General features: G+C 45.1%; 1 pseudogene; it reads left to right on the forward strand.

Moving 5' to 3' along the window:
* LOC135244105 (nuclear factor 1 X-type-like) overlaps positions 1 to 12,406 on the forward strand; it is a 124,831-nt pseudogene extending 112,425 nt beyond the window's left edge.
* Positions 12,407 to 12,664: the final 258 nt, after the last annotated feature.

Genomic DNA, 12,664 nt, shown 5'->3' on the forward strand with positions numbered 1-12,664 from the left:
AGACTGTAGTCTGTGTGATGTCACTTCCGGTGTGATGCCACTTCCTGCAGCCCAGATCGCAGTGGCCATCACCTTGGATTTATTCATAGGACTATAAATGGCTCTTAAACATTGAACCAAGTAGTATTTCAAAGGAACTGATGAGCAAATTAATGAGTAATTAAAGTATCTGCCAATAAGCAGTTTAGTGCATGTTTAGACCTTTCATTAGCATGTATCTGTACATGTGTGCGCATGTGTTTGTGAGGGCATATGTATTTGTGTGTTTGTTATGCATGTATCTGTCTGTATGTACCTGTGTGCTCATATGCATGTGTTTGCATCTCTGTGTGTGTTTATCTGTGGGTGTGTGTGTATGTGTGTGTGTGTGTGTGTGTGTCTTAGAGGGAGAGAAGCGAGCAGGCAAACGAACCAAAGAAGAAGTGTGAGAGTAGACGTGGTCGGCAGCATCTGGTTATCTCCACTGCTCTGCTGCCCCCTGCTGGCCGTAATGTGCTTGGCAAAGAAACCAAGTGGTTAAGCCTCCCTTCTCCTACCAGCATCGTCCCTCTCCTAGCCTGAGTCCGGCTCTGTGCTGTGGTTGTGGTTGTGGTTGTGGTTGGTCCTAAACTCTGCCCACTCTCGCAATATTCAAACAGTCGTTCATTAACATGAAAAAATCGGGGGTTTATAACATTAGGCAGTACATATCTTTTCAGTTCGGAGTGCGGTTGTTGGGATTGTCCCCGTCTCACTGTGTGAGAGTGACTCCTCTGCATAACCATGCGTGTGCTGTCAGCACATGCACTCTCCAAAGAGCGAGAGAGAGAGAGAGAGAGAGAAAGAGAGAGATTTAAGTGTAGAAAGGAGAGATGTTCAGCAAAGTAATCCTTCAATTTGACTCAGATCATGACCAAACGATTATTTAAAAAAATTGTCACTACATATATTTTTTAAATGGATAAAATCAAATAAGTTTTTTTTTTATTAAAAAGAGAGAGAGAGAGGAGCTGAGACCCCGTCTTGCTGAATTAAACCCACGTGTCTGTTCTGCCGTTTGTTGATCCATTTTCGCCAGGGCTGTCCTCGGCTGGTTCTCTTAAGAAGCCGGGAAAGTTTGATTTCGGCACGCTGTCGTCCCAGGCCAGGTCGCCCCGCATGACCTTCACCCACCACCCGCTGCCCATGCTGGCGGGCGTGAGAGCAGGTGAGACTCCAGGCGGCCCCGCCCTCCCCACACAGGCCCCGCCCTCTAGGCTGGGAGGGGGGGCGTGGCAGTGGTGGGGGGGGCGTGGTGGTGGTGGTGGTGGTGGTGGTGGAGAGGTGGGGGTGGGGGAAGGAGGGGAAGGGGGCGTGGTGGTGGTGGGGGAAGGAGGGGAGGATGGGTGGGGAAGTGGGCGGGGCTCATTTTGTGTTGGATCATCGTGTGGAAACTCCGCCCACCTTCCCCTGACCACATCTTTTTATTTTTAATAAGGTCACGTTTTGAAAAAATAAATCAGAAAAACCAAAATCTCACCTGTGATTTAGTTTTTTCTAAAGTAATCAAATTTTTTATTGTTTTTTTTTTTTTCTTTTTTTTGAGTGACTGTCTCTATGTGATAAGCTCCGCCTCCTCTTCCCTGACTCCTCCCGCTCATGCTGGTGTTGGTGCTGGTGCTGGTGTTGGTGCTGGTGCTGGTGCTGGTGTTGTTTGAACAGAAAGCCCTCCTGAAGGGCAACTCTCACAATGGACCGGTGAGATCAGAAGTGTCATGCTGGGTTGAGAAAGGAGTTTCCATAGTGGTGGAAATACATCAAAACTGCTCACAGTGAATGTCGGAATTTCCCTTGCACAACAGATGATTGGCGCCTTGGTGTGAAAATGTAAATCTTACTATGTTGATATATTGATATTAATATATAATTACTACTGTTAATGCTACCCTGGGATGACCACTAAGTGTCAGGCATTGGGACTGTTGAAAATTAAACACCCACAGATTTTGTGGAGAGTGGTTGTGCAGTATTCTGTGTGAGTGAGAAACATTCCATATGTATGTGTGCATGTGCATAAGTGCACATATGTGCATGCGTCTGTGTATGTCCATGGTTACGTGTTTGAGTCTTTAAGTGTGTCTGTGTTCCTTTTTTTAAGAGTATGCTGTGTGGTATGAGAGAGTGTTCATTTGTGTTGTAGTAAATGTGTCTGTGGGTTGTAAATCTTTAGCCAGAATTTCCCGTGTGTAGAAGTGTTCTTTTTCGCATTTGTAATGTTTAAAAAACGGTGAATGGCAAGCATATCGTAGTGTTTGACCATCCACAAATATCATGTCTCTATATGCATTAAAGCCCCGGGTCTCTATTCATAAAGCATCTGAGAGCAGTGGACTGATCTGAACAGGCCGTGTGCACCTGAGTCTCTATTCATAAAGCATCTGAGAGCAGTGGACTGATCTGAACAGGCCGTGTGCACCTGAGTCTCTATTCATAAAGCATCTGAGAGCAGTGGACTGATCTAAACAGGCCGTCTGCACCTGAGTCTCTATTCATAAAGCATCTGAGAGCAGTGGACTGATCTGAACAGGCCGTCTGCACCTGAGTCTCTATTCATAAAGCATCTGTGAGCAGTGGACTGATGTAAACAGGCCGTGTGCGGTCCGCAGGCGTTATTAGATGGCGTTGGGTTGTGGCTGTTTTTCGGGGCTGCGTTGTGGAGCAAGAGTATGATGAGAGTCCAGATTTCAGATTGTGTTGCGGTGCGAGTGTATGTGTTGACTGTTGTTGTGTTGTGTGTTGAATTTGTTTATCGGGCTGGTTTGTGGTGCATGTCTGTGTGTCTGTGTGTGTGTGTGTGTGTCTGTCTGTGTGTGTGTGTGTGTGTGTGTGTCTGTGTGTCTGTGTGTGTCTGTGTGTCTGTGTGTGTGTGCTTGTGCGTGAGTGAGTGCATGCGTTGAACGTTGTTGTGGTGCTTGTGTGTGTGTGTGTGTGTGTATTTGATTATGTTGTAGTTGAACAGTGTGTTTACTAGACTCAGTGTGTGTGTGTGGTGTGTGTGTGATAGAGCGTGCATGTGTTTGTGTTTGTGTGTGTGTGTGTGTGTTTGTGCATGCGTGTGTTGTGTGCGTCTGTGTGTCTGTGTGTGTGTGTGTGTGTGTGTCTGTGTGTGTGCGTGTGTGTTTGTGCATGCGTGTGTTGTGTGTGTGTGTGTGCGTGTGTTTGTGCATGCGTGTGTCTGTGTCTGTGTGTGTGTGTGTGTGCGTGTGTGTTTGTGCATGCGTGTGTGCGTGTGTTGTGTGTGCGTGTCTGTGTGTGTGTGTGTGTGTGTGTGCGTGTGGTACCCACAGACAGGGTCCTGAGGCGGGGCAGAGCTGGCACAGGGGTGCCCTTGTCTGGGTGAAGTTGGCACGGCTCACGTGGGCAGCTGGGGGCTAGACTGGGCTGCCCTGGGAGACGAGGGGCTGGGGACACCACAGTAACCCCAATCAAGTGAAAAGGGGGGGGGGGGGTGGAATTGGGGGGGTGGAATGATTATTACCATCTGCAATATTTATTTACTGTGTTTCATACCCATAAAGCTTTTTTGAGAGAGAGAGAGACTGAGGCAGAGCGATTATTATTATTTGTTTTAATATTTTGGCAATATTTACTAATAGAGTTCCTACCAATAAAGCATTTTAAAGCTCATGCACACGCACTCACAAGCATGCTCACAAACACACACACACACACACACACTCACACACAATGCATTTACAGACTGCATTCATCACAGAAAGTACTGGCTTGTTTTGAATGCCAAACTGGCCCGGTGCCTGAATACTCCTGCTCACCAAAGGCATCACAAGGCAGACGGGTGTTCCACTCTTCAGCAGGGTTTTGCTGTTCATATTTTTTCTTCTGTCTGTCTGTATTTTCTTTGCCGTTATTCAGAGGGTCTGGAGCAGACTTCGGCTCATTTTTATGGTCATAGTAACACAAGACATGCATACCTCTTTTTTGTGTGTGTGTGTGTGTGTGTGTGTGTGTGTGCATGAGATTTTTCTTGTACATGTTCATTTGTGGATGGCCTGAGAAAGACGTCTCGAGCGCTTGGGTTTGGGCTGAGCTCCTCAGGCCTCAGCTTCGGGTTCCATTTTTCATTTAAGGAGTATTCATCCACATGGTTTAAAAAACAAACAAGAGCACTTAACAGGCGTCCATGTCCCTGTTCTTTATTACCTGCAGAAGGTTGGCATCGGTGGCATTAAAGCCTGGACTGGTTAGACTCGCTGACCTGGCGTCCCTGCAGACAGATGCTCGAGTCGAAAACGCTCTCTTTCTTTCTCTCTCTCTCTCTCTCTCTCTCTCTCTCTCTCTGCGGGCGTGTCCGCGCAGGAGACAAACTGACTCCCCCATGTCTCTCTCTATCCCCCCCCCCCCCCATCCCAATCTCTCCCCCACAGGGAACCCCCGTGCCTCAGCCTCTGCCCTGCACTTTCCCTCCCCCTCCATCATCCAGCAGTCCAGCCCCTACTTCACCCACCCCACCATCCGCTACCACCACCATCCGGGACAGGACCCCCTCAAAGAGTTTGTGCAGTTCGTCTGCTCCGACGGATCAGGACAGGCCGGCTCGCAGGTAAGAGCGGCGTCCCAAGCATCGGGGAGAAGAGTCACACGCAACCTGCTGCCACCAGGCCTATGTTATTTAACATAGCATAGCATAACATAGCATAACATAACATAACATAGCATAACATTTAACATAATATAGCATAACGTAGCGGAACGTAACGTAACGTAGCATAGCATAACATAGCATAACATAACATAACATAGTATAGCATAGCATAGCATAACAGAACATCATATAGCATAACATAGCATAGCATGACATAGCATAACGTAGCATAACATAACATAACATGGCATAATATAGCATAACATAGCATAACATAACATAACATAGTATAGCATAGCATAACATAACATCATATAGCATAACATAGCATAATGTAACATAACATAAAATAACATGACATAGCATAACATAGCATAACATGACAACATGACATAGCATAACATAGCATAGCATAGCATAACATAGCATAGCATAGCATAGCATAACATAACATAACATAACATAATGACGAGAACACGCCATTCAGCCCAAAAATGCTCACCATTTTCCTAACTAAATTAGTGCTCTGATTACCTACAGACTAGACAGCATCTAACACCATATCAAGCAAAGTCTTGAATACTTCAACTCTTTACATGAGACCTGACTAGTTAATTGCTTGAGAATTCTATCGCTCTAGAATTGAGTACAATTCCTGCTGGCTACTTACAATTTTAAAAGAGGCATCTATTTTCAGGAATATTCAGAAGGAATTGTGCTCTTTCATTTTCATGTACATTTTGATTTTTGGGTGTTTTTTTTCACATTATACAAGCAACCAGAGATTTAATTTCAGATTTGATGTATTTCACATTTGACTGGGGTGTGGTATAGAGAACCCACAGTATAGAGTTTGTAAAGGTGACAAATGAAGGGTACCCTATGGGAAAATAAGCATTAATTACCTGTGGTAGGTCACGATGCTTGTGATGTTCTGTTTTTAACACTCTGGCTTGTCTTTTGAATCTACCTGCGTAGTGTGTGGAGGCTGTTGCTCAGAGTAGTTTCCCAGGGGTCAATGGGACAATCTTTAAGGATAGTGCAGCAGGGGCCACATGTGCAATCTGTATTTTGCCCAGTTTTTCACTGTGTATTTTGCACTAGTCCTGAAAAAGCAGGTGATACTAAGAGTACTGTAAATCGTGACATGACTGAAATATTAATTTAGATATTAAAATTTTTATTTTATTTTCCAAGCATCAAATGCCTGATCCAGCACTGGCACGCTGGCGTCCCACGGTCTGTCTAGCTCAGACATACTCCTTCCGTTACGGTGTGAAGGCTGTAGGTTACAGGGGGTTTTCTTTTGGGAATGAGAGAGATGCGCGCAAGCTATGTAGTACAAGCATTTTTTTTTTTTTAAATAAGGATGAGAAATAACATAAAAATAAACCAGGCTCCTGTGTGTACCGACCAATTGTTGTTACCAGATGTGGTTTATTAATTAAATGCTTCCATTCATTGGAATTGTACAGGTCATAGATGCAAAATAATAATTCCCGTCATGCACCTGGAGGTAGTGGTCCAGAAGCATAGAAGAGTTTTCTTGTAACACGCTGGGGTACTTTGTAATGTTTATATCATTGCGGTTGTCATCATCTTGTTTGTGCTGGTAGGTTCTTTAGGACTTTGTCTTGGTTTTTTGCTATTTGTGCTTTGCTTATTCCGACGAATTTGCTCCTCCCATACTCTTAGTTTCTCTTATCATTTCCATGACGACATACAAACTTGTCTGCACATGTAACCTGTACATGTGTGTGTGTTATTAAGTGCATTTCTTACCTATCACACCACTTTCTTCATCATCAAGAAAGAATTAATAGAAAATGTGCTTACATGTTAGAAAGTAATTTAGCATCAACTATATACTTTGTCAAAAATCATCAAAATACATGACAATAGTCTTGCCTCTGAAATAAGTCACAAAAATTTATTTGATGTAATTAATAAGAAATAATTAAAATTAAAAACTGAACATATCATTTATTACGTATCATGTATACAATAAAAAAGCACTTTTAATCAATTATGATGAAAAATGTATTTTACCAGAAATTGTGAAAAATCTGATCATCCAACCAGTGAGCCTAACCCTAATTCCTCAAATGTAGATTTTGTTTCATCCTTCTAAATGGAAATATCAGGTGTCACTGATCATTCAATTTCTTGTCTTTTTGGAGATAAGACTGTAATCTGACAGTTTTTCCAGTGTAATACATTTTCATTGTAAATGTCTTCAAAAACATTTGGATTTTTTTTCATATTCGTCTAAGGAAAATGATTGTTCATCCGTATAAATATAAAACTTAAATGTTTCCGATGACTGTATGAATGTGTATTTCACTGTTTTCCCTGTGCAGTACATTTTTATCATAAATGTTTTACTGTTTAATATACTTATTTATATTAATTTGGCATAAATAATTTCTCATCTCACTAGACTGAAAAAAGACATATTTATGGTTACCGATTTTTTCACTTTTTGGAGCTAAGGCTATAGCCTTATTTTTTTAAACAATTTTTTTCAGTGAGTTTTTGTCATCATCTCTTCAAATGTGTTTTGTTTGAATTATTTAATCACATTCTGTAAATGTAGGCTATTTCTCATTCTTACAGATGATAAAAACAGAAAAAAACAAACATCTTGAATATGTGTTTTTTTCACATAGAAGCATGAGAAATATTTCCATTTGAGAACTTTGAAGAAATAAATTCAAATAATAGGTGTTTGAAGACATGGAGATTAATCAGTTTCTCAGGAAAAACTATAAAAAACACAACAGTGTAATCTTGCATCCAAAAAGCTAATTATTAATATATAGAAAAAACTTTCATTTAACAGGACAAAACATAATTTGCATTTCATGAATACAAATAAATAATAAATCAGAGAAAATGTTTTTGAAGACTTTTATGATTATGATAACAAAGTATTTTACTGGAAAATGAGAAAAAGTAAAAAACTGATTTTTAAACCATGACTATATTAATAGATGAAACTAAGACTTGCCATCAAAATGTGAAAAAAACTTGTGAATTATTGTAAAAGAGTGATTTTAAGATGCATGCAATCTATATTTACTCAATACTATGAAACGTATTCAAAATGTGTGTGTAGTCACCTATCAGAAAAAGGCATCACATCCATAAGGCCTGAGTCTTACCTGGAAAAAAAAAACAGAAAAGTTGGATCATCCAAATACGGCTATAGTCTTCTGAAAATAAAATAAATTGGATCTTTGAATTACGGAGACTAACCCTAACTCCTAAACATACCGCTAATATTTGCCTTAATATGTGATTCTTATATTCAGATGGATGAAAAAAAAGAATAATGTATATAGGGTGGAATGATACTCTCAGTGTGGGTGGAATCATAATTACAGATTAATACATACATATTTATATGGATAGATGGATACATCATTACATACAGCGAGCTCCATAATGTTTGAAACAAAGATGTTTTTTTTTTTTCTTGTTTTGTCTTTATACTGCATATCATTGTCCCAAACATTATGGAGCTCATTGTTCATGCAGAGATACGTGGATACACAGTTACATAGATAGACAGATACATAGTTACATAGATAGACAGATAGTTATCGTTACATAGTTAAATGTGTGTACATTTGGTATTTTTCCGAGAGCTTTTTCAAAGCTACCTGTGGGTACTTTGCCACTTTTATGTTGTCACTGTTGAAATTGTTCTTGTACTTATTCTTCATAGGACAATAGAGGAAGATGAGGGGGGGAAAATTTTGCGACATTGTTGGTTTTTTGTCCATTTTGTTTTTTTTGTTTTCATAACTTTTGTATCCATGTTTACCTCCGACTGCCTTATCAGTTTCCAGAATTGATATCTGGTTGTGCATATCACCTGTACATGCATGTTTCTCTTGTGCGGTCCGCGTCAAGTTTATTTTCACGTGGTGTCATTGTTTTGTTTTGATCCCCTCAAACCTTCGTGCTCCTCATTACCCATGGCCCCCCCCTTCCCTTTGCCCCCCCCCCCCAAACCCGACCATTTGTTTACCTCCCCTCTCCTCACCAGCCTCAGTATCCATGGTGACTTAATTTTTTTCAAACTCCCCGCCCCCCCCCCCCCACTGCATCCGCGCATTGAAATTATATCGATCATTCTTTCGTTCTCGTTTTTTCCGATTTGGTTATTTTCTCTTTAAAAAAAAAATAAGAAAATCCTGCCCCCCCCTCACCACCACGACCACCCCTCCCCTACAAATTCGTCCTCGTGGATGATACCATGGGGGGTGGGGGGGAGCTGCCCTCCTTCCTGCTGGCCCGCGTTGTGGGCGGGGCCATCTCGCTGACGCTGTCTGTGTCGTCCGCAGCCTAACGGGAGCGGCCAGGGCAAAATGGCGGGCTCCTTCTTGCTGCCTCCGCCCCCCCCAGTGGCCCGCCCTGTGCCCCTCCCCATTACCGACTCTAAGCCCTGCGCCACGCCCCCCGACGGCGCCGGACTCCGCGCTCCCGCATCGCCGTGTAAGTGCCGCCAGCCGCAGCCCAGATCCAGGGGGGAGGACAAAAAAAACGTTTTTTTAATTTTAAAATTAACTGAATTTTTGCAAAGAAAAAAAAATAGGTTAGAACCAAACAGGAGATGATCCTGCACTTGCCCGCCCCCGCCCCCCCCCCCCATTCAGTCATACATGCCCCCTCCCTTCATCGTGCCACGCCCTCTTCCCCCATGTCCCACCTCACCCTCCCCCCTTCCACACACCGTGGTCCGACCTGCAGAGACTCTGGGTTTTCCCAGACAGAACTAGATTCAGCCACCCCCCCTCCAATTTCACCGTATTTTTGGAGTCGTCCCGCTCTTGCCCTCGCTCTCTCAGGTTTACTGCCATATCTTTACCAGGAGCAGCTCGGTTCTGTTGTAGTTTTCGGTTTTTAGTTTCGTTTATTTTATTTTAACGTTTGCCCTTTTTTTCCGTTGAGAATACGTTTTTGGTGAGTTGCGCGGCCTTGGGAGCACATGGGAGCATTTTGGGGTAAAGGCGGGGGGCAGTGGGCACTGGAAGAGGCGAGTTGGGCAGCTGGCGGGGTGACCTGTTTCCCCACCGAGGCATTGGGGGTGGGGGGGGGGGACCCACACCAATTGTGTGTTTGGTTTTGCTAGGGCTGAGGTGGGTTTTATGTTACGTCGTTATAATTTTTTTTGTCCTTTTAACGCTGCCCCCTCCCATCCCCCCTCCCTCATCCACAACCCAATGTTTGTTTGTGCTTGTTCTATATTTATCAATGTTATCTATTGTGTACCATAGATTAGCAAAAATTTGTTTTTGTTGACCCAATCTCCTATATACACCTACCTCCCCCCGCCCTCACCAGCCCCCACCCACGCCAACCCCCTCCCACCTTCCAGTCCAGCTCATTCCTATAACCCTGCACCCCCCCCAAACTCCCCTTACCCCACCCCCCCCCTCCCCCCAACACTGTGTAGAACCTCTCGGTAGTCATGACAGCAGGGCTGTAATTCTCTTGCAGCATAGAGGTGATACAGAGCAATGCTATGGTATGATATAAATAAGTGTTCATTTAAGTGTGCTTCAATAACAGTGTCTGTCAGATGGTGATTCTCAGCTCTCATTTGAATCAGTGTTATTTGGCTAACAAAGCTAATGGCTAACAGGGTGAACTGCGCATAATATTCGAGGCAGGACTGCTTGAGCCGGACATGCACCTCAGTTTGTGACATCATTTTGAGTAGCTCAGTGGACCTGGGTTCGATGTGAACTGCCCCTTTAAACCAGCTACCCATGTAACGATGAGCTCTGGCTTTTCTCATATATTTTTTCCCTGCACAAATAATTTCTAGATCTGTCCCTGTACATAAGTCAGTATGTTTGGGTTGACTGAAGGAGACTATGTTGCAGTATAATTTAATCACTAGCAAATGTTAGTTGATGAGTTATTAAGAGTGGCTAGATCGATATCCACAATGATTGATTGATATCCACAGTGGTCACAACCTGCACTATTTTAAATGGGAGTCCTCACATTGGAACGGTGCCTATTGTGACCTTACAGCGCCGAGCATATCAATCTGAAAACCTTCACCTGTAAACACATACATTTCTAATCCATTAGTATCTATTAATGCTGGCCTGAACACAAACAGCCATCGATGGAAGTATAATGCGGTTATTAATGGTTTATTAAGGGTTAATACTGAACCATAGACGTTTTTGTTCAGACCATGACCTAGAATGCCTGTAAAGCAGTGTGGTGGTTAGTAGTCCGAACCTGGTTCAGACCCGGTCCAGGTCCGGTCCAGGTCCGGTCCAGGTCCGGTCCAGACTTCAATAGCAGAGTCCCAACTTATCTTTTGGTAAGAAGCTGGTCCTAGCCTGAACAGATCCCCATTGGACCGCAGAGACAGATCCAGACAGTAAAGGGGGTGGAGTTTTCGGCCTTGTCTGTGAAGCTCCTGGTGTAACGGCATCTCCCCCTGTGTGGGTTTCTGAAGACCAGCGTAGACTGGTGGGGGGGGGTGGGGGGGGGGGAGACAGTGAAGGACCAGGTGTACTACCTGTTCTTTTCAGGTCATAGTCAGTGATGGTGCTTATGTGAATGGATCCAGTTGTGCTGTTGAAAGTAATACTAGCAGTACAGGGACAGGATCCCTGTCTGATTCACACACAGCTCTCTGTGCTGCTGAAAGTAATACTATCAGTACAGGGACAGGATCCCTGTCTGATTCACACACAGCTCTCTGTGCTGCTGAAAGTAATACTAGCAGTACAGGGACAGGATCCCTGTCTGATTCACACACAGCTCTCTGTGCTGCTGAAAGTAATACTAGCAGTACAGGGACAGGATCCCTGTCTGATTTACACACAGCTCTCTGTGCTGCTGTGGTCTCGCTGTGGACCTGGGTGACTCAACTGTCCATTTCTCCTCCTCTCTCACCGTCCCTGCTCTTCTGTTTCATTCTCCCCATCCCTGACTCTCTCTGTCTCCTTCTTCTCTCTCTCTCTCTCTCTCCCTCCCTCGCTCCCTCTCTCCTGCTCTCCTCCCTCGCCCCCTCGCTCTTGCTCTCCTCCCTCGCTCCCTCTCTCCTTCTTCCTCCCTCTCTCCCTCGCTCCCTCGTTCCTGCTCTCCTCCCTCGCCCCCTCGCTCTTGCTCTCCTCCCTCGCTCCCTGTCTCCTGCCTCTCCCTCTCTCCCTCTCTCCCTCGCTCACTCCGATCCTGACCTCTCCCTCTCATCCCCTCGCCTGTCTCCTGCCTAAGGTCTCCCCTCCCCTGCGCAATCCCCCCCCTTCCTCCCTCCCCTCTCCCTCGCGTCCGCCTCGTCTTGCACATACTCGCCAGGCCCCCGCAGTCCCGGCCGTTTGCGCCGATCACGGACAACTTTCGAGATCCCCCAGCAGACGCAGGTAAGAGTCCCGCCCCCTGCGCGAAAGAGTCCCGCCCCCTGCGCGAAAGAGTCCCGCCCCCTGCGCGAAAGAGTCCCGCCCCCCGCAAAGAGTCCCGCCCCCTGCGCAAAGAGTCCCGCCCCCTGCGCGAAAGAGTCCCGCCCCCTGATCGAAAGAGTCCCGCCCCCCGCGCGAAAGAGTCCCGCCCCCTGATCGAAAGAGTCCCGCCCCCTGCGCGAAAGAGTCCCGCCCCCTGCGCAAAGAGTCCCGCCCCCTGTGGAAAGAGTCCCGCCCCCTGCGCAAAGAGTCCCGCCCCCTGATCAAAGAGTCCCGCCCCCTGATCGAAAGAGTCCCGCCCCCTGATCGAAAGAGCCCCCCCCTGATCGAAAGAGTCCCGCCCCCCTGATCGAAAGAGTCCCGGTAACCACTCCATGCTATTCTGTGGAACAGTGACTGTGCCTGCAGTGTTAAGGTTTGGGGATGAACTTTTTGGAAAATATAAAATAGGCACAGGCGAGATCTAGCCCTCTCAAATTCTGTCTGTAAAAAAAGATTCACATCTGTTAAACTGCCAGCTGATTCACAGGCTGTTTGTACACCCCAGATGGTAGGACCAAAAAAAAAAAACCAAGGATGAATATTGTGTTAGGGCGCCCTCTGGTGG

This window comes from Anguilla rostrata, chromosome 17, assembly GCF_018555375.3.
Source record: "Anguilla rostrata isolate EN2019 chromosome 17, ASM1855537v3, whole genome shotgun sequence".
Classification (NCBI taxonomy): Eukaryota; Metazoa; Chordata; class Actinopteri; order Anguilliformes; family Anguillidae; genus Anguilla; species Anguilla rostrata.